This window comes from Grammomys surdaster, unplaced genomic scaffold (assembly GCF_004785775.1).
Source record: "Grammomys surdaster isolate TR1022 unplaced genomic scaffold, NIH_TR_1.0 97, whole genome shotgun sequence".
Taxonomy (NCBI): domain Eukaryota; kingdom Metazoa; phylum Chordata; class Mammalia; order Rodentia; family Muridae; genus Grammomys; species Grammomys surdaster.
The window spans coordinates 5,520,437-5,539,677 of record NW_021604576.1 but is presented as its reverse complement, the minus strand read 5'-3'; the positions used below and the strand labels follow the sequence as shown (position 1 = coordinate 5,539,677).

General features: G+C 36.2%; 1 pseudogene; it reads left to right on the top strand.

Annotated features, from left to right (window-relative positions):
- The first annotated feature begins 2,304 nt into the window (after positions 1 to 2,304).
- LOC114631595 lies at positions 2,305 to 3,645 on the top strand (annotated as a pseudogene).
- Positions 3,646 to 19,241: the final 15,596 nt, after the last annotated feature.

The window sequence follows — 19,241 nt, the reverse complement described above, 5'->3', positions numbered from 1 at the left end:
TAATTGTCTTCATTATATATGACATAATTCTTAAGCTGTGTGCTATTTTACAACCGAGGAGCTATTGCAGAATGAGGAACCTTCACAGTTAGCTTAACTCTAAATACTGTAAATAATCCCTACACTTATAGTAGATTATGAACATTTCAGAAAGATGAGGTGAGTTTATTCTCTATCACCTTAAAAGTAAGTGATAAAAGTATCTGAAGTTCTCAACAACCCAAAAATGTCACAAAACTGGAGTGTCAAACATAAAAACTGTACTATTGGCTACAAAGAGAAGAAGTTTTGGAGTGGTAGGGAGAACTTTCCTTAAATGAGAGATCATTAGTATACGGGAGAGGCAACAGAAGACTGTACTAAATTGTTTAACTAGGAACACAATGAGAATATTATAAGCATTTGACTATATACTTTCAGATCTTACACATAGCTGTGGTTTTGGAGAGATCAGTAGAAACCATATGGACTCCAAAAAAGCTTCACTTTGACAGGGTAGAAGGAAGAGGGGAATGCGGATTTTTATTTGAGAAAATCAAAAAATTTCTTTATTTGTAATGTATGTAATGAAAATATTAAGGTGTAAAATCTATTGATGAAACAAGATAATAGGAGACACATGTCAACCTCCATAACATTCAAAGTACCTTGGATTTGTCATGGTTACCTAAAACTAAAGAAGAACAGGTAATTAGTCAGAAGTATACAGAGAAATGAAGCACATGAGATATGATGATTTTATTAATTAGCTCCACTTAACTATATTCAGCTACTTGTTCATGATGTTTCTTGTGTACTATGGGCACATGCTAGAACAGCTGAGGTTGCTACAAATACCTAATGATTTAGAATCTCAGGAAGACCAGGAGAAAAAAGCATTTCAGTAATTTTAACATCCAATACTCTGCATTATCTCTACAAAAAGTCATATCATTGAGAAAATCTCCTTTTTATTTTGTGCTATCATAGTGCTTCATATTCATTAAATTTTGTTTAACCAAAGCAAGCAACAATGTTCAACTTTGTTGATGGCACAAGATGAAGCATAGGAAACATAAGATTCAATTAGTAATATAATAATAATAATAATAATAATAATAATATAATAATAATAATAATTTTCTGAATTGCAAGTAAAAGCCTACAAATCAGACATTTTTGGCAAATGTAAAGCTAATTAAAAATATAATAATGCCCTTGATATTTCTGAAAATATATTAATACTCTATTATAAAAATTAAAATACTACTTTTCAGCAGATGGAGGAAGATAAGGAAATTTCTGTTTTTTAATATATTTTCAATTATTAAACCAAATTTTAGGACATCTCTACCTGTAATTCCAGATCTATACTGTGCTCCCTAAGCCACAGCTCAGTCTGCTTCAGGGCAAACCTGCTGCTGCCCAGGACAACCAAGTAAGACACTCATGCTACAGTCCTCTGACAGGCCTTAAAGTCTGGCCTGTCCTCCCTGTCTCCACCTTCTGGTCCACAACTATACTTGGAATCTGGGATCTGTACTCTACAACCCAAGTCCCAGCTCTGCTTGCCTCCCTGACAACCCAAGACAATCAGAGGTCTGCTGTCATTCGGGACTATATGCTCTTAATTCAGTTCCAGAGGTGTGAAGCCAACAGTGACCACCAGGCCAGCCAATACCAGAGACAGCTAGATAACTAAAGGCCAGCACAAAAACACAATCAACAAAAGCAAGGATAATACGACAACATCAGAAACCAGCTCTCCTACTATAGCAAGCTCTGTATATCCTAATTTACCTGAAGAGCAAGACAATGAACTTAAAACTCATAAAGATGATAGAGACCTTAAAGAGGAAATAATCCCTTAAAGAACAGGAAAATACAATCAAACCTGTAGAGGCTTTTAAAGAAGAAATAAATAAATGTAAACAAATATGGGAACATACCATCAAACAGGTGAAGGAAGACTTAAGACTTGGAAACAGAAATAGAAGTTAAAAGAAAACACAAAAGGAAGCAACTTTGGAGATTTATAACCTAGAAAAGAGAACAGGAACTACAGACACAAGTATCACCAAAATAATACAAGAGATGGATGAGAATCTTAGCATAGAAGTCAGGATAGAACAAATAGATTCATTGGTCAAAGAAAATTGCAAATCTAAAATGTTTCTAACATAAAGCATCCAGGAAATTTGGGATACTATGAAAAATGAAACCTGGCCTCATTGTGTTACTTAACTTGACTCTTAGTTGTTGTGGAATGGTAACCCGGACCCAGTGTCTGCTTCTATCACCTTCACCTTCTAACCCGTAGCTATCATGTGTGAGCGCAATTCCATCTACGCTGGCCAGGTTGGTGGCCAGATCAGCAATGCCTGCTGGGAGCTCTACTGCCTGGAACACGGCAGCCAACTTGATGACCAGACGCCTGGTGACAAGACCATTGGGGGAGGAAATGACTCCTTCAACACCTTCTTCAGTGAGACAGGAGCTGGCAAGCATGTGTCCTGGGTAGTGTTCGTAGACCTGGAAACCACAGTTACTGATGAAGTTCTCACTGGCACCTACTTCCACCCTTAGCAGGAAGATGCTGCCACTAACTATGGCCGTGGCTAACACACCAATGGTAAGAAGATCGTTGACCTGGTTTTGGACAGGATTCACAAACTAGCTGACCAGTGTATGAGTCTCCAGGGGTTCTTGGTTTTCTACAGCTTTGGCGGGGAAACTCGCTCTGGGTTAATTTCCCAGCTAATAGAGCAGCTCTCTGTTGATTATAGAAAGATGTCCAAGCTGGGAATTGTCCATTTACCCAGCTCTCCAGGTTTCCACTGCTGTGGTTGACCCTACAATTCCATCCTCACCATCAACACCATGCTGGAGCACTCTGATTGTGTCTTCATGGTAGACAATGAGGACATCTATGATATCTGTTGTAGAAATCGTGACATTGAGTGCCAAACCTACACTAACCTTAGCCACCTTATTAGCCAGATTGTGTCTTTCATCAGTGCTTGCCTCAGATTTGATGGGGCCTTGAATGTTGATCTGACAGAATTCCAGATCAACCTGGTGCCAGACCCTCACATCCACTTCCCTCTGGCCACTTATGACCCTGTCATCTCTGCTAAGAGAGCCTACCAGGAGCAGCTCTCTGTAGCAGAGATTACCAGCCTGCTTTGAGCCAACTAATCAGCGGTGAAATGTGACCCTAGCCATGATAAATACATGGCTTGCTGCCTGCTGTACTGTGGTGATGTGGTTCCTAAAGATGTCAATGCTGCCATTACCACCATCAAGACCAAGCACAGTATCCAGTTTGTGAACTGATGTCCCATTGGCTTCAAGGTTGGTGTTAATTTCCAGCCTCCCACTGTGGTACCTGGTGGTGACCTGGCCAAGGTCCAGAGACCTGTGTGCATGCTGAGCAACACCACAGTCATTGCTGAGGCCTGGGCTCCCCTAGATCACAAGCTTGATCTGATGTATGTCAAGTGTGCCTTTGTGGACTGGTATATGGGTGAGGGCATTGATGAGGGAGAGTTCTCTGAGGCCTGTGAGGACATGGCTACCCTAGAGAAAGATTATGAGGATGTTGGTGTGGATTCTGTGGAAGGCAAGGGTGAGGAAGAAGGAGGAATACTAAGTCCATTCCTATAACCTCATATATTATGTTGAACTTCCGCTCTAGCGTTAGCCACAGGCATTGATGCTTCTGTGTTGTTTCCATTCTGTGATCACGTCTTCTCAATGTGTACCTATAAGTTTTCCATGATGTCTCAAAGTAAAATCTTTAAGACAAGAAAAAGAAAAAAAAGAAAGAAAGATGAAACCTAACAATATTAGGAATAGAATAAGGAGATTTCCAGATCAAAGGCAAAAAAATATCTTCAACAAAATCATAGAAGAAAATTTCTCTAGCCTTAAGAAAGAGATGGCTATAAAAGTACAAAAAGCTTACAGAATGCCAAACAGATTGGACTAGAAAATAAAATTATCTCACCACATAATAATCACAACAGTACATGTTCACAACTGGGAAAAATATGAAGAGCTGCAAGGGAAAAGGCCAAGTAACACATATAGGCCAACCTGTCATCGTTATACCTGATTTCTCAACACAGACTCTAAAATTCAGAAGGACAGATGTCTTGCAAAATCTAAGAGATCACAGTTGTCAGCTCAAACTACTATACCCAACAAAACTTTCAATCACTACCGATGGAAAAACCTTGACGTTCCATAACAAAACCAAAATTAAACAATATCTTTCCACTAGTCTGGCCATACAGAGGATACTAGAAGAAATCATTATTGGTCATGCATATCTAACATTATCAATGGACTCAGTTCACCAATAAAGACACAGACTAACAGAGTAGATGCTTAAACAGGATCCAGCATTCTGCTGTATACAACAAAGATAGAGAGACCAACAACTGAACATTCAACAGAGCTCAGGGAATCTGAAATAAGAGTTGGGGGAAGGATTTAGACAGCTGGATGGGATAGAAACTCTGAAGGAAGACCAAAAGTGTCAACTGACATGTACTGTTGAGGGTTCTAAGAGGCTGAACCACCAATCAAAGAGTATACATAGGCTTAGAGGTCAGTCTTCAGTCAGTTTCCCCAACTACTGGAGTAGGGATTGTCCCTAAATCTGTTGCCTGCTTGAGGATTCTGTTTCCCTATCTGGATGGCCTTGTCTGGCCTCTGGGAGAGGATGTATCAAATCCTACAAAGATTTGATGTGCCAGGAGGTCCTGCCCCTTCTCAGAGGAGAAGGGGGTCAGGGTGGAAGGAGGAACTTTGAGGGGTGGGACCACGAGAGGGGCACTGATCAGGATATAAAATAAATAAATTAATTAATTAATCTAAAACATTTAAACAGATATTCTTTCTTCTTTAATTTTGTGCAGATTCTCCCCAGATACCTACTAACCCAATTTAAACTCCCTTGCCAACAAATGAACCCAAGACTCAATAAAACAACAAAATACTCATCAAGGCTGGAAATCCAGTATGCGGAAAAGTGTTTCACAAGTATGCAAAGTAGCCAGGGGCAAACTCCACTCCAAAGAATATAGAATATAGTGAGATATGTCCAAAACAATCACATTGAAGTTGGGCAAGACAGATCAACAGAAAAAAAAAGAGCCCAAGAGAAGGCATCAGAGTCAGTGATCTCATTTTCATAGTCAAGAAATTCCATTTAAAAAGCACTAAATTGGAAGCCATGAAATAAGTGAAGAGGACTTCGTACAGAATCATGCATTCCCTGTCTCTATGAGGTCATTTGTGTATTGAACCTGTTGATATCAGTCTGTTTACTTAGTGATTTCTATGACCTGTAATATGTACACTCTTCACTTGTCCTCTTCCACTGCACTGTTTTCACTGAGTTCTGAGGTTAGGAATTATGGTGAAATAATCCCATTAAGTGCTAAGTGTTCCAAGTTCTCTGTCTTTATAATGTCTAGATGTGGGTCTTTATATTTGTTCACATGTGCTGAAGGAAGAAGTTTTTCTGATAAACTTTGAAAAAGACACTGGTCTATGAATTTAAGAATAACATAATTAGTAGTCACTTTTATTACATCTCCTTTTCTTCCTTCCTTCCTTTCTTCCTTCTTCCTTTCTTTTTCTTTCTTTCTTTTTCTTCCTTCTTTCCTTCCTTTCCTCCTCCTCCTCCTCCTCCTCCTTCTCCTCCTCTTCCTTCTTCTCCTTTACCACTATTATTTGGTTTTAATTATGTCTGTGGACAATCTAGTCTCAGATTCTTAGTCACCTAAGCAGAGTCTGGTATGGGTTCCAACTTATGGAATTGGCATTAAGTAAGATCAGTTTCTGTTTGGTTACTCCTACAAACTTTGTGCCATAATGGCTCTAGGTCCCTTGCAAGCAGGACACCATTGATGACAAAAGCTTCGTAGCTGAGATGGTTTTTAATATTTTTCTTTTGACAGCACACACGTTACTACACTGTATCAAAGATGCTGGAACATAAAGGTTAAGGCTTTATGGAAGTACCAACTCTAAATCTCTATGTTCAGTGATTTCTATAGGTGTTGTCTTAGGCAACAATACCTTATTGTCAGTCTGTGAAGAATAACCAACAACATTGGCAACACCCTGGATTGTTTGGAGCTTTCTGTGGGACCAGAACATTGGACAACAAGTCAATTAGATATAACACAAACCTTGTAATAGAGGCTTTGTTTGGTGACAAGAAATGGTCAGTTGAGTCCCTGGCTCCTCCATTATTTGGTAATTATATTTAGATCACCTTCATATATGTATATATTTTAGAAGGACTCTACTGTTTTATGTTATCATAACACTCCTCAAATGTACCAAAATTTTAGCTGTCTCTCCTCATATTCCCCTTCAGTCCTCACTTGATTTTTCCTTCAAGGACCTTCAAGGATATATAAATATCTATTCTATTTCCATTTCATAATGAGATCTATTTTTACCTCAGGTCCCTTAATCTATACCCACCTACCCTCTGTGTTTCTATGGATTATAGCTTGGTGATCCTTGTCTTAATAGTTAATATCTATTTGTAAACAAATACATATCATATTTGCTTTTCTGGGTTTAGGAACTCACCCTATATTTTTCTAGTTCCATACATTTGCCTGAAAATTTCATTTTTTAACAGCTGAGTAATATCCCATTCTCGAAATATAGTACATTTTCTTTATCCTTTAATCTCTTGAGGGACATCTAGGATTTTTTAAAATTTTTTTTCACTTTCTGGCTATTATAAATAGAGCAGTTATGAACATGGTTAAACAAGTTTTTCTGTAGAAGAATGAAGTGCCCTTTTGGACTATGCCCAAGACTGTTATAGCTTGACCCTGAGGTAGGTCAATTCCCATCTCTGTGAGAAATTGGTTTCTATAGTGGCTGTACAAGTTTATACTAACTCCTATCAGCAATGTATGGGTGCTCATCTTTTACCTTATCCTCTCTTTTACCTTACATGAATACAGGCAATCAGCATTAAGAACAAACTTAAAACTTATTTTCAAAGAATTCATTAAATTTAAAATCAAATGTCACTGTAATATAATCAAACTGAACCATACTGAAAATTATCCAAGGGTAAGCACAAGAAAGATTTTAATGTGCTTCTTTAAACAATATTTACATGTACTACTGTGTAAAGGGCTCTTTTGTAATACTCTTGTTAGCTTGACTTTGCATGTCCTTATGTACAGACCCATTGTCCACACTAGATAAAAAATTTCTAAAGCTACTTTCAACAGACTGTCATTCATTAGAGTTACTTACTGTTTAATAGATATCTTCCAAATTTAATTACCATCCCCAAGAATATTTTAATTTTTTAAGGAAATTGGCCATTTAAAAATGATGATATATAAAAATTTCTTTAAAATTAAAATGAAGAATTTATCTTCTATTATTTAGAACTATTTCTAGATGAAAATTATATTATAGAGTAATTTCAATGCTTTCAAAAATTTTTAAAAGTCCTTTGAATCACAAAGGACACAGTTATTTATATTTCTCATGGTGTTCATAAAAGAAATAATTTTTATTTTGTGCTTTAAAATGTATAAATTTTCTTCAGGTCACTTCAGTTTTCCAGTGTTTTAAAATGTAGAGGTCAAGATTTCTTGATCAAGAAGGAGAAACAAATAAGAAAACCTATTAGATATATAGAGGTGAAAAGCAATTTCCACAAGAAAAGGAAAGTATATTTTGTATGTCATGAGGTGATTCAGCACAATGCCAAGCTGTAGTTAGACTTCTCTTTATATATATTTTTTGCTTGTTCCTTCTTGTTTCTTTCTTGGAATTACATGCCTCAGTGATTTATGTTGGTAATATCAAGTCAGATTCTGAAGCAATAAAATTATTACATTGGAGACTTCTACTTGTCTGCAATATCTTCTGGCAAAGGAAAGTTAGATTGTTGGGGTAGGGGAAGGAAGCTTTTCAATATCACCCTCAAAGTAAATGACAAAGCAATTGCTGGATCCTATATTTTAGTATCATACTGAAATCTTACAATGATATTTTTCATCATATGAAAATGTGAAGGTAGTCCCTTTTTTTTCCTGAGAGATGTATCTTTGAGATAGTTTTACTACATTACAACAAATCAACTAGAAAGTGTCACATGAAATGTCATACATGGTGATCATCTGTAGGACAAGAGCAAATGTTCTCATTTATGCCCTTACTCTTAAGCTTAAATTTTATTTAAGACTTTGTTGCTTGTTGGTTAAGGAAGATACTTCAACTTAGAGGATAAGTGGCATAAAGTAGAAACACTGGGCTCAAAGAGAGCTGGCCTTTGTTGAAGAGAAGGTTTAGCATGAGAAGTTTTAAAGCACAGATTTCAGTTACTGCTCTGCATTGGAATCAATTATGACGTATGTTTAGAAAATACTAATTCCCAGGCCATATATCTATATTTCTTTTTCAATTTTTTGAGCCTGGCACATAAGCATGAATGCTTTCTAAGAGATGTTACAGTGCTTTAACAGTGCAACCAGGACTAAAGTAAGTACTGTTGTGTAACAAGAAGAAAAATGGATAGATCTCTTTATCAGAATTCCTGAGTTCAGTAGCCATTCAGATTTATACTACTTGTGACTTTACCAAAACTCATTCATAAACTTTAATCTCTTAAAAATTAGTTTTACAATTTTTCTAAGCTTTTTAGTATCTATAGTTATCTCATTTCTTTAGGGCAGTATTAGTCAAGAAACTAAATAAATCATTATATATAGATAGAAAGATATAGATAGATATATGATAGATATATGATAGATAGATAGATAGATAGATAGATAGATAGATAGATAGATAGATAGGATTTATTAGAATGACTTGCAATTTCTGATTCAACTAAACCAAAAATGACTGGCTATGATTGGTAAGTTCAAGAATCTAGAAGTTGCTCAGTCCATGAGGCTGGATGATTTAGCTTGTCTTCTGTAGATACTACAATCCTCAAGATATAGGCTCTAATACAAGTGAAGAAATGGAGCTATTAGCAAGGCAAGGTGAAAATCTCTGGTTTCTTTTGAAGACTAAGTTGTGTCATGTGATTTTGTTTTTCTCTGAAAAACTGTCTTATGAGAGTATATCTCTGCAGATACAGACATGTGGGAGGATGTTTTGCTGAACACAGAAACTTGGTGTTTTTCTGGAAGCAGCCTGGCAAGAGGGTGTGTGGTGTTTGCTAGAGTGGACGTTTAAGAGAATGTGTGATATTTGGAAACAGTATAAAGGTCATGTATCAGTTTAAATGTGTTCAATATTCTTAGCCATTATTGAATTGATAATATGAAGACCTTCACAGAGGGGAGATCCTCATTCAAGTCTCAGAAAGTCGCGACCACCCAGTAATCTGCTCGAGACACCATGTACCGGAGCAATTGCGAGGTTGTTTATTAGGGCGTGACAGCTAGCTGCCGGTCAATTCGTATGCCCACCCAGGAGCTGAATTGACCCCGACAGCCAGTTTGAGAGGGGTTTTTAAGGGGAAAAACCACAAACCAAGGAATGGGGAGGGGGTGAGGGGTTGTTGAGGTGGCATAACATAAAAATAGTGGAACATTCCAAAGGAACCCAACCTACGTGAGTCAGGATCAGGTGAAAACTCTCTGTACGCTTATCTTTCTCAAGAATGTGGTCCTGCCTTGTTACTTCGGCCTTGCCCTGTCACTACGGTTCTCAGCTTGGAACTTGCATTCTAGCCAGTTCCCGTAACTAGCCTGTCCACATTCTTAACTTGTTTTATGGCTAAGTTTCTCCATGTATTTATAAAGAAAGCCTAAAGAATATTTTATATGTCTAAAAAGAATTCTATATACCCAGTATCTATAATTTTTCACTCTACAAATTAAAAGTAATATGTAATTCCATTTTACCATAGTCACAACGATGCTCATCAAGAAATCAAATGGCAAAGGATTCTAGTGAGAGTACAGGAAAAGAAAAGCCTTAATTCTCTTTTGGTGAGAGAATTAACAAATCTTTCCAAGCACTATGGAAATCTGAACAGGTTGTCTTCAAAAAGCTAGAGACAGTGCTACTACATGACTAGAGGATTATAAAAACCATTACAGAAACATCTACTTACTCATATTCACTTTTGCACTATTCACAGTAATCAAGAAATTAAATCATTTTTAAATGTCCTTTATCTAGTAGGTAGATAACAAAAATGTTGTACATACATAATACATAATTCTGTTTGGAAGTAAATCAAAATAAACATAGGAAATTCAGCAAAAAATAGAAATAATTGGAAGGAATTGAATTACTAACCAAAGTAGTCCATGATTAAAGAGAAAAAGTATCATACGTTCTTACTCATGCAGATCAAAGCTTATAATTTTAGATTTCTGTGTTTATGTATCTTTAGGTGACAGGAAGTAAGAAAGTGGGCACTGGATGTGAGACAGAGGGATACTTGGAGAGGTTAATAAAACTCATATTCTATGAAAGCAATAGAAGGGCAATAAATAGGCTTGAAGAGATTCAAATAGGAACTTTTTTCCAAGGGAGGATTTAAAGTGAAGAGGACTAAAGCCCAGAAGGAGCAACTAGCACACTGCAAAGGCAATGTAGAAACGTAGTGCTTTATAAGAAAACAACACAGGAACATTTGGAGATGGGAAATGGATGGATTTATATGGCCATACTTAAATATACACACATAAGAAATTTTGAAATTTACAAAAAGTATTTTAAAGTATTTAAATTTTATATTAAAAAGTATTTTAAAGTCTTAAAAAGAATTTTTAAACTATAAAAAGAATTTTAAAAGTAGATTTACAACTATTAGGTTTGTACTCCTGTGAAATTTGTCTCAAATCCAATCTGAGATATCTTTGTTGCCTGAATAAACATTATGCTGACCATTACACTCATCATATTCTCTGGCAGGTTTATATTATAATCAGTAGGGTTCACAGCTAGGAAGGACCAGTATGTCTTTTTCACCTACAGCAGCAGTATTACATCTTCTAGCACTGGGAAATCTAACTAGCAAGGGAAAAAATGTCCAGCCAGTTACAACTTGGTTTCTATACATCATAAAACTAAGGTATGTGATGTCTTCAACAAATAGAGACTTATCTAGTTTAGGGAGGCAGACAATAAAAGGCAAGAACCCCTGTTGTTGTCGGCCAGCGGCCACAGTCGACCGGATTCACCTGAAAGAGAGGCTGGGAATGGAAGAAAGGACAGGAGGGCAGGAAGAGATGAAGCCAGGACAAAGGTTTCTGATCGAGGCTCAGTGCTTTAATGTTCAGCTTCTAATTTAAAGGGGATAACCCACCCCCAACCCCAGAGTTCCTTCTTGCTTCAACTGGCTGGAGGTGAGAGGAATCCATCCTGCTGGGGGTGAGGGGAATCCATACTTAATTGTAGGCTGGAGACATCTCAAAGCAAGCTCAGCAGGCAGTCTATTCTTCTCAGCTTGTGTACCAGGCTATAAGCAGCCAAAGCAAGCAATACCTCCACCAAGGGCAGGCAATACCTCCAGGCAATACAGCTGGAGTCCTATTGTTTGGTCTGTTGTGGTAAACAAGGTCTCTCAGGCCTGCTCAATGCTGGGGGAAGGGCACAAAACCCTATTATTTTTAGAGCCACTAGAGTCACTCTTACTAAAAACACATATGGAGAAATTCCACTTCTGGTACTCAGCAACTGTATAACACATAGCTTCCAGACACAGCCTTTTCTAGTCATGCATGATACCTTTGCTCATTTTTTTCTAAGTCTAATGAATTATATTTCAAATTTGTTTAACTAGAAGTAGATTTCTATATGGCTTTTTCATAGTCCCTTTATTTTGACTAAGACTTCTCTGCTTCTCCTTTTCTTTTCCTTGTCTTCTCAACCTCTCTCTGTATAACATTTCTCATCTGTATCATCTTACTTCAGTTCTATTGCCCTCCCACTTAAGAAATTCCTCTAGGAATACCTTCATTCTATTTTTATTTCTTCCATGAGTACACCAAACTGAACAGACACATTTACAGATTCAAAGGTAGGATCTGCATGAGATGGAGAATATGTAGAATTTATTTTTTTCTATGCCTTGTTTATTTCCGTCAGTATAATTTTTCAATTTCCAGCAATATATCTGCAGATATCAACACAGTTTTCAATTATATTGTTTTCAGTAAATTTTAGGAAGAATTAGTTAGCAACATAACTAAGTAGCCTGATAGTTATTTATGAAGTTTTTCCACCTGTGGCTGATACATATTTATCAAGTTCCCTCCCAACCCCTCACTGCTTTGGCCTTTAGGCCAGGATGTCTAAGAATTCACTCTATACACCAGGCTGGCCTTAAAATCAGAGACCCACCTGTCTCTGCCTCTGAAGTGCTGAGATTAAAGGCATACATCTCTGTGACCAGCTAATATTTGTAAGGTTTCTAAGTTTGAGAAAGTATATTTTATATTTGATTATTAATAAAGTATTTCATAATATAAAAGTAACTTTTATTCACCAGATCTTATTGTTATATTGGAAGCTTACTGCTGAATAAGCTTACACTTTCTAGTTCTTTCTAAATTCCAGCTGGCTGGTTCAACTCAGTTTTTTCTGGCTAAACATTCTTCTCTAAGGTGACTGATTCAAACCAGCTTCTCATTGAATTGCTCTGCTTGACAAACCTGAACTACACTCACTTCCCAGAGTTTAGTTCACTGAACTCCACTCATCTGTGACTTGAGCTATGAATTGCTCTGCACTGAATTGAACTCAACAGAACTGACTCCAAGCTGACTCAACTCCCAACAGACTGAGTGAGCTCCTTCTCCCTACACTGCTCTTAAATAGCTTTTCTCATGAGAGTATGGAGTATCCTATCTCTGCCTGATTCTTTCAAATATTTGGACCTCATTTAGCTGTTACTGTTTGGGAGTAATGATGGGTACTAACGGATTCTGTCCAGAGGGTTTTAAGGTATGTACTAAGGGCATGTCTGCATTCCTGCTAGATCTCACAAACCTACAAGGTCTTGAATGTGACCAGAGGAGTTATAATCCTGGATTAAACTTTTCCTACATCTTCCCCATGTCTGTTTAAGCTAAAAATCATACAGTTTACCTATTATAACAGGAACAATTATCAGTCCCATGAACTTAACAGTCCAACTGTCCTCATTATTAAGATCAATTGATGTGATGATCCTACATATCTACAGCCATAATCATCTATCCTGCAAATGCCCATTTCTGCAGCTAGGTTTTCTGTCTGCCAGTCTGATGAATGATCTGTTCTTCTTCAGCTGGTTTGGTAAGCTGGCCCCATTCTAGGGGCAGCAGGGGGATCAGATTTCTATGCTTTCTGTGTCTTTCATGAGGAAGCTTCTCTTACTCAGGTAGAATCTTTATCAATTTTGATAGAATCTATAGTCTTCCATCACCTGTGGAAATATAGATAAAACCTCTTCCCAATGTAACATATTACCTGAGTTCTATTCTGATGTTAAAATTTTTAAAGTATACAGTTAAATCTAATTCAGCAGTTTTTTTCTACAACCCAGTCTTTCAGCTAATCTTATTCACCCTTTATGTTTATCAAGATACAGCTTGATATTTATGAATCCACAAGTAACTAGACACATAGACACTCACATTCCATGTGTGGGTCCATGCCAGTGAGCTAAGGATCTTATCCATTTAAACATAGAAACAATCATGACATATAAGATACAGGATGCAATAAAGGATTATAGCCAAAGGGATTAAAGGTGTGAATTAATGATGTGTCTGCATTCCAACAGTAACTTAGACCCTAAAGGTCTTTGGATACGATCAGAGAACCCATGTTGCTGAACTCAAATTCCTTTGCATCACAACAGTTTTAATAATGAAATTTTAAATTATGTGCAATGTTTATTGAAAGAATGTCTTACATCCCTCAGCTATTTTCTTTACTTTTCCTTCAATTCTTATACAGTTGGAACTTTATTTTTTTAAAGATTTTATTTATTTATTGCATGTATGTGTATGTGAGTACACTGTAGCTGTCTTCAGACACACCAGAAGAGGGACTAGGTTCCCATTACAGATGGTTGTGATGCACCATGTGGTTGCTGGGAATTGAGCTCAGGACCTCTGGAAGAGCAGTCAGTGCTCTCAACTACTGAGCCATCTCATATCCCATAGTTGCATTCTTTAATGCACTGTCAAATGCTATATAAAATGAACAAATATTGGCAACAGAAAATTTGCTTCACTCTGAAGGATTTGAACCACAGACTGTATAAGAGGCTGTTAGTTCTCTGTTGTTTGTCTTGTTTTGAGTATTTGAGGTCTTACACATTAACCACATTAATTAAAAATCATTGACACACAATAGCCACTTAAATAATTGAAGACAACTAGTACACCACTTTCCAACAGCAACTTTTGTCCAAGTCAAACAGGTACTTGAGCTTCTCCGATCAAGTGGGTGACAGTTATAATAGCAACACCAGTGTATTTTGCTCAAAACGGCTTTCCTTCTACCTTTACTCCTATGATATTAGTCTGTGTGGTTGTTTCTCTTAAAATAAATATAATCTATTTACAAAACTGTGCATTTGGCTGATAGAAAATCACCAACTTTGAGAAGACATGACTTAGGAAATTTACTATAGACCAATATAACTAGTAGAAAGTAGAATTTAATAAATGTAATCTCTTTAGATAAAAACTGCGTATAAATTATAAAGTTATTCTCAAATGGGAAGTTACATAATAAAATTCAAGGTAGAAATTAACCAACCTGAGTTAATATTTCAAATTAATTTTTAAAAGATTGAGAAGAAAGATGATAAACATTTGACAAGTTGATTATCTAGCATAAAACATCAAGAGAAAATTTAATTTTTAACTTTGATGAGAACTACAAGGACAGCTTTGAAAGGATAAATGCTCTCATTAGCTTTAATTAAATCAGGAAGTGTAGAAGGCAGTGCATCATTTTTTTAAACAAGATTGTGTTTTTGACAAAAGAGTAAGATGGGATTATAGCATTCAAATTAGAAATGTATGAAAAAAAGACATTTGGTGAAAATTTTATTAAAAAATGAAGAGATAAATATAAAAGCATGCTTATATAAAATGATGGTGTATATACTTTACATGTACATATATAAATAAAACAAAAGCTATATATACTAAAGAGAAGAAAGTATATAATAATATCTTATTGTGAAAACATATATAAATGGTTAATCTCACTCTTAAGTAGTACATTTTGGAGAAGTTAAAGCAATATAGTAGATTAGGTTGTATTGAAGATTGTGTGAAACAATTAATATATAAACACGTCCATGTCCATTTTTGCTTGATTTTTATTTATTCAAAATAAATATCAGGAGAACTATAACAATAAAAATTTCTAACAATATTACTTTTTAAAATGTGCAATGCAGAAATAACGCTAAATTGGAGAAAGCTTTTATTTAAATAATTCTAGCATTCAGATGATATGTTCAAATCAAGCACTTACTGAAGAAACTATTTAAGAACAGTAGAAGAAATAAAGCCATGGGTAAAAGTTGCTGAAACTTAAAATGACGTAAGTAAAATAGAATTTTCATCACCTCAACTGATGAAGGAACAAAAAAAAAACAACGAACTGATATTATAGGACCATGAAAGGCCAGAGAGTATATGTTTCAGGCATTTCCAAGTCCTGGGTTGTACTCAAAGACACCCAAAGAATGCATACTTGACTCACTCTGCTGCCTCAGGCCTCTTTCTTGCCTTCCACTAGTTGTAATAATAGGCCAGTGAGAATATTTTAGAAAGAAGTTCTTTCAGGTTTTAACTCCTAGAGTATAAAAGAGGTCAGAAAAACATGGAACAATAAAAAGGAGAGATACAGTATGTACATGCATGTGTGAGTGTGTGTGTGCATCTGTGTGTGTGTATCTGTGTGTGTGTGTGTGTATGTTTGAAGAGCAGATGCAGATCCACACCTTCATGGCAACGAGCACCCAGTTTGTACATCCATGCATGTGCATATACATTTACAGAAACCCCTAATCCACCTTTAAAAAAAATATAAGACACTGTCAGACTATGTTCAATTTGGGGAAGACATGACGTGTCATTACAAGCATTGTTCTTATCCCAGGTCACACATGCTTCTTCTTGGACAAAGAAAATTTAGCTAAAAAAAGATATTCTAATTATTTATCACAATGATATGTATTTCTTTTCTGTACTAAATCTTACTTCCCCACTGCATACTGCCTCAGTTGCTGCTGCTTAGGTTCCTTGTTTTATCATTTTACTTACAGAAAGAATCAAATATCCATTCAGTCAAAGCAATCCAAGATTTCCATTCTTTATCAGATTGCTTTGATGCTAATTTACTACATATTGAAATTGATGGTAATCATACTGGGTCTTTAATAGAACAAAGCCAAATTTCTACTTTTATTAAACTAATTGACAATCATATATATATATATATATATATAAATGTGTAATTATATATAATATATATGTGTATTAATATATACAATATATTATATATGTATCACATATATAATATAATATATATGTGATATATATAATCATATACGTATGTGACACACACAAACACTATATACATATATGTGTATGTGTGTTTGTGTTTATATATAAAGAGACAAACATCATAGGTCATATATAGTTGGTTTTTTCATATCACAATCTGGAAATTTACTCATACTCCTATTTATTTTCTGAATTTCATAGTCTAGCATTCAGAAAAAAATTTTCTAATATGGGCTTTAAAATAACACCCCTCTATCCTTTAGGAAACCAATGTTTTGGAGTTTGACATATACCCAGGAGCTTGGGATAGAAATGCTTGTGGCCTGACTTGGGTACTGGGAAACAAACTCAATTGGTGATTTGAAGAGTAATAGATTCCATAGACTCATATATTTGAATATTTAGTTATTAGGGAATTGTGCTAGTAGACAGGGATGAGGATGTGTGGCCTTGGAACAAATATGGCCTTGTTAGAAGAAGTGGGTCAATGGGGGTGAGCTTTGAATTTCAAAAACTCAAGCCAGTCCCAGTGTTTCTGTCTTTTCCTGATTCCTGCTGATCCAGATGTAGAATTCTAATCACCTTCTCCAGCACCATGTTTAGCTGTGTACCACCATGCTTCCTACCATGATGATAACTGACTAAACCTCTGGACCTGTAAGCCATCCTCATTTAATGTTTTGATTATATAAGTTGTCATGGTCATGGTTTCCCTTCATAGCAATTAAAACCTTAACTAAGAAAGGTACTATACTAATCATTAAAAGACATGATTTTACATGTTTTTGATTATGTTTATTCATATATCAAGCACAAACATGTTATATATGCTTAGTTATATACAAAATAAACTTTATTATGAAATATTTCATGTGGTACTCATGTTTTAAAGAATGGATCCTTTTGTTATCTAACAAATTTTCTATTTTACAGATAGAAAATAGATTCAGAAAGTTTTAATAATCTTTAAGTCTTCCCCTCTAGTTAGTACAATTAAATCTGTCTCCAAAGCTTTTGGACTCTCACATGTAGATTTTACATTTTGCTTTTTAAAAAGAAGGCATAAATAATACACAACTAAATGATTAATCCTTGTAAGATTTGATACAGTGGATTCTGTATCCTCAGCACGATGCACTGATGAACCACAAGAGGCCAGAAGGCAGTTTGTTTCAACATGACTCAGTAGCCAATGTGTTTCAAAATTATGGCATCTCATTTTCACTGATTTATGTTGGGCCTATTAAACACAGCATAACTTGGTGAAAACTTATTCTAACAATGATTGACTCAATCCCATGCATGCAGCAATAAAACTCTTTGAGAAACAAAGAAAGCTAAGAGCAGACATGTGTAATTGAAACTCTTAGTAAATTCTATAAATATAAATTCTATAGATTGGCTGAAGGGAAATAAAAGGAAAACGAATAAAAGGGAAAGAGAAAAAGCTTGCAATAAGGATTTGGGGCTTAGGTAAGACCCAGTTCTATTCTGGAAAGAGCTCTAACCACATAGAGAAATGATCAACAGGCTAGTACATATATGTCTGCTCCTAGCCTTCAGAGCACATTCCTTTCCTTGAAGGAGCAACCCTGTGTGCTGAACATTAAACGTTCCCATAGTGTTTATCTAAGGGGCAGAAAAAGACCCATCCTACCTACAGTTTGTTCTTTCTATTCAAGTGTATTTTCTGATGGTTCAAATAGTTTATCACAAAACCAAACCTTATAAAAGCATGGTAAAATTACTCATGAGTTGTTATAATTTTAATACTCTTAGATAAAAAAGTATGTCCTTCTGAGATGTAATCCATTTATATGTGGAAAAAAAACATGTTTGAATAAGTATATAAACAGAGTTTATAAAAGTTTCATGTTGAATTCTCTAAGAAGCATACCATTGTGAGAATTAGCATGTGAGAAGTAAGCTAGACCTCATAGTATCTAATCCTATGACAAGAGGGGAAGAAGGTCAGATTTCTGTAGGACTTGACCTCTGTTAGGAATTATAAAACTGGACTGGCATTTTGGAACTATCTATTTTTGGTGAGTCATGGTTGGGCTTTTTTCCCTAGGAAGCAACCACTCATTGGATAAGACCAGTTCAGAGGGTAATACATATTTGGATGGATCAGCTCTTTTTATCTGATTCAATATCCCAAGAGGATTGAGAGTCAGTGAAAGGATTTCCACGGCGCAGCTTGGGACAGATCATAGCAGGCCAAGATGGCTCCACGAGGGGAGGTTTATTAAGAGAGTGGGAGAACAAGAGGAGAGAGAGAGAGAAGTAGAGAGGAGTAGAGGCCGGCCATGACCACGTGGAGAGAGGGGGAAGGGAAGGGGGGAGGGGAGAGGACAACATGCAGGTGCTCAGGGTTGAGGAGCAAGAGAGAGAGGAGGGGCCAAGCAGCCCCTTTTATAGTCGGGAGGGTTACCTGCCTGTTGCCAGGTAACTCTGGGGCGGAGCATACCTAGCTGTTGCCAGGTGACTCTGGAGGTGGAGTTTAACAGATTGCTAACATTCCCACATTTTGGTTTAATTAAAAAGAAAAATTAGAAAGAGGTGACAGTGAAGCAAGAATAGGGTCGTCGTGAAATCTGGCTACTTCCTGCTGGCATTGGGGGCGACGTGTCTCTAGGGGGAACCTAGAAGAATGGATATGGGGGATGTTTGTCCCGTCTTAGCAGAGCTGGCTGTTTTCTGATGTCCAGG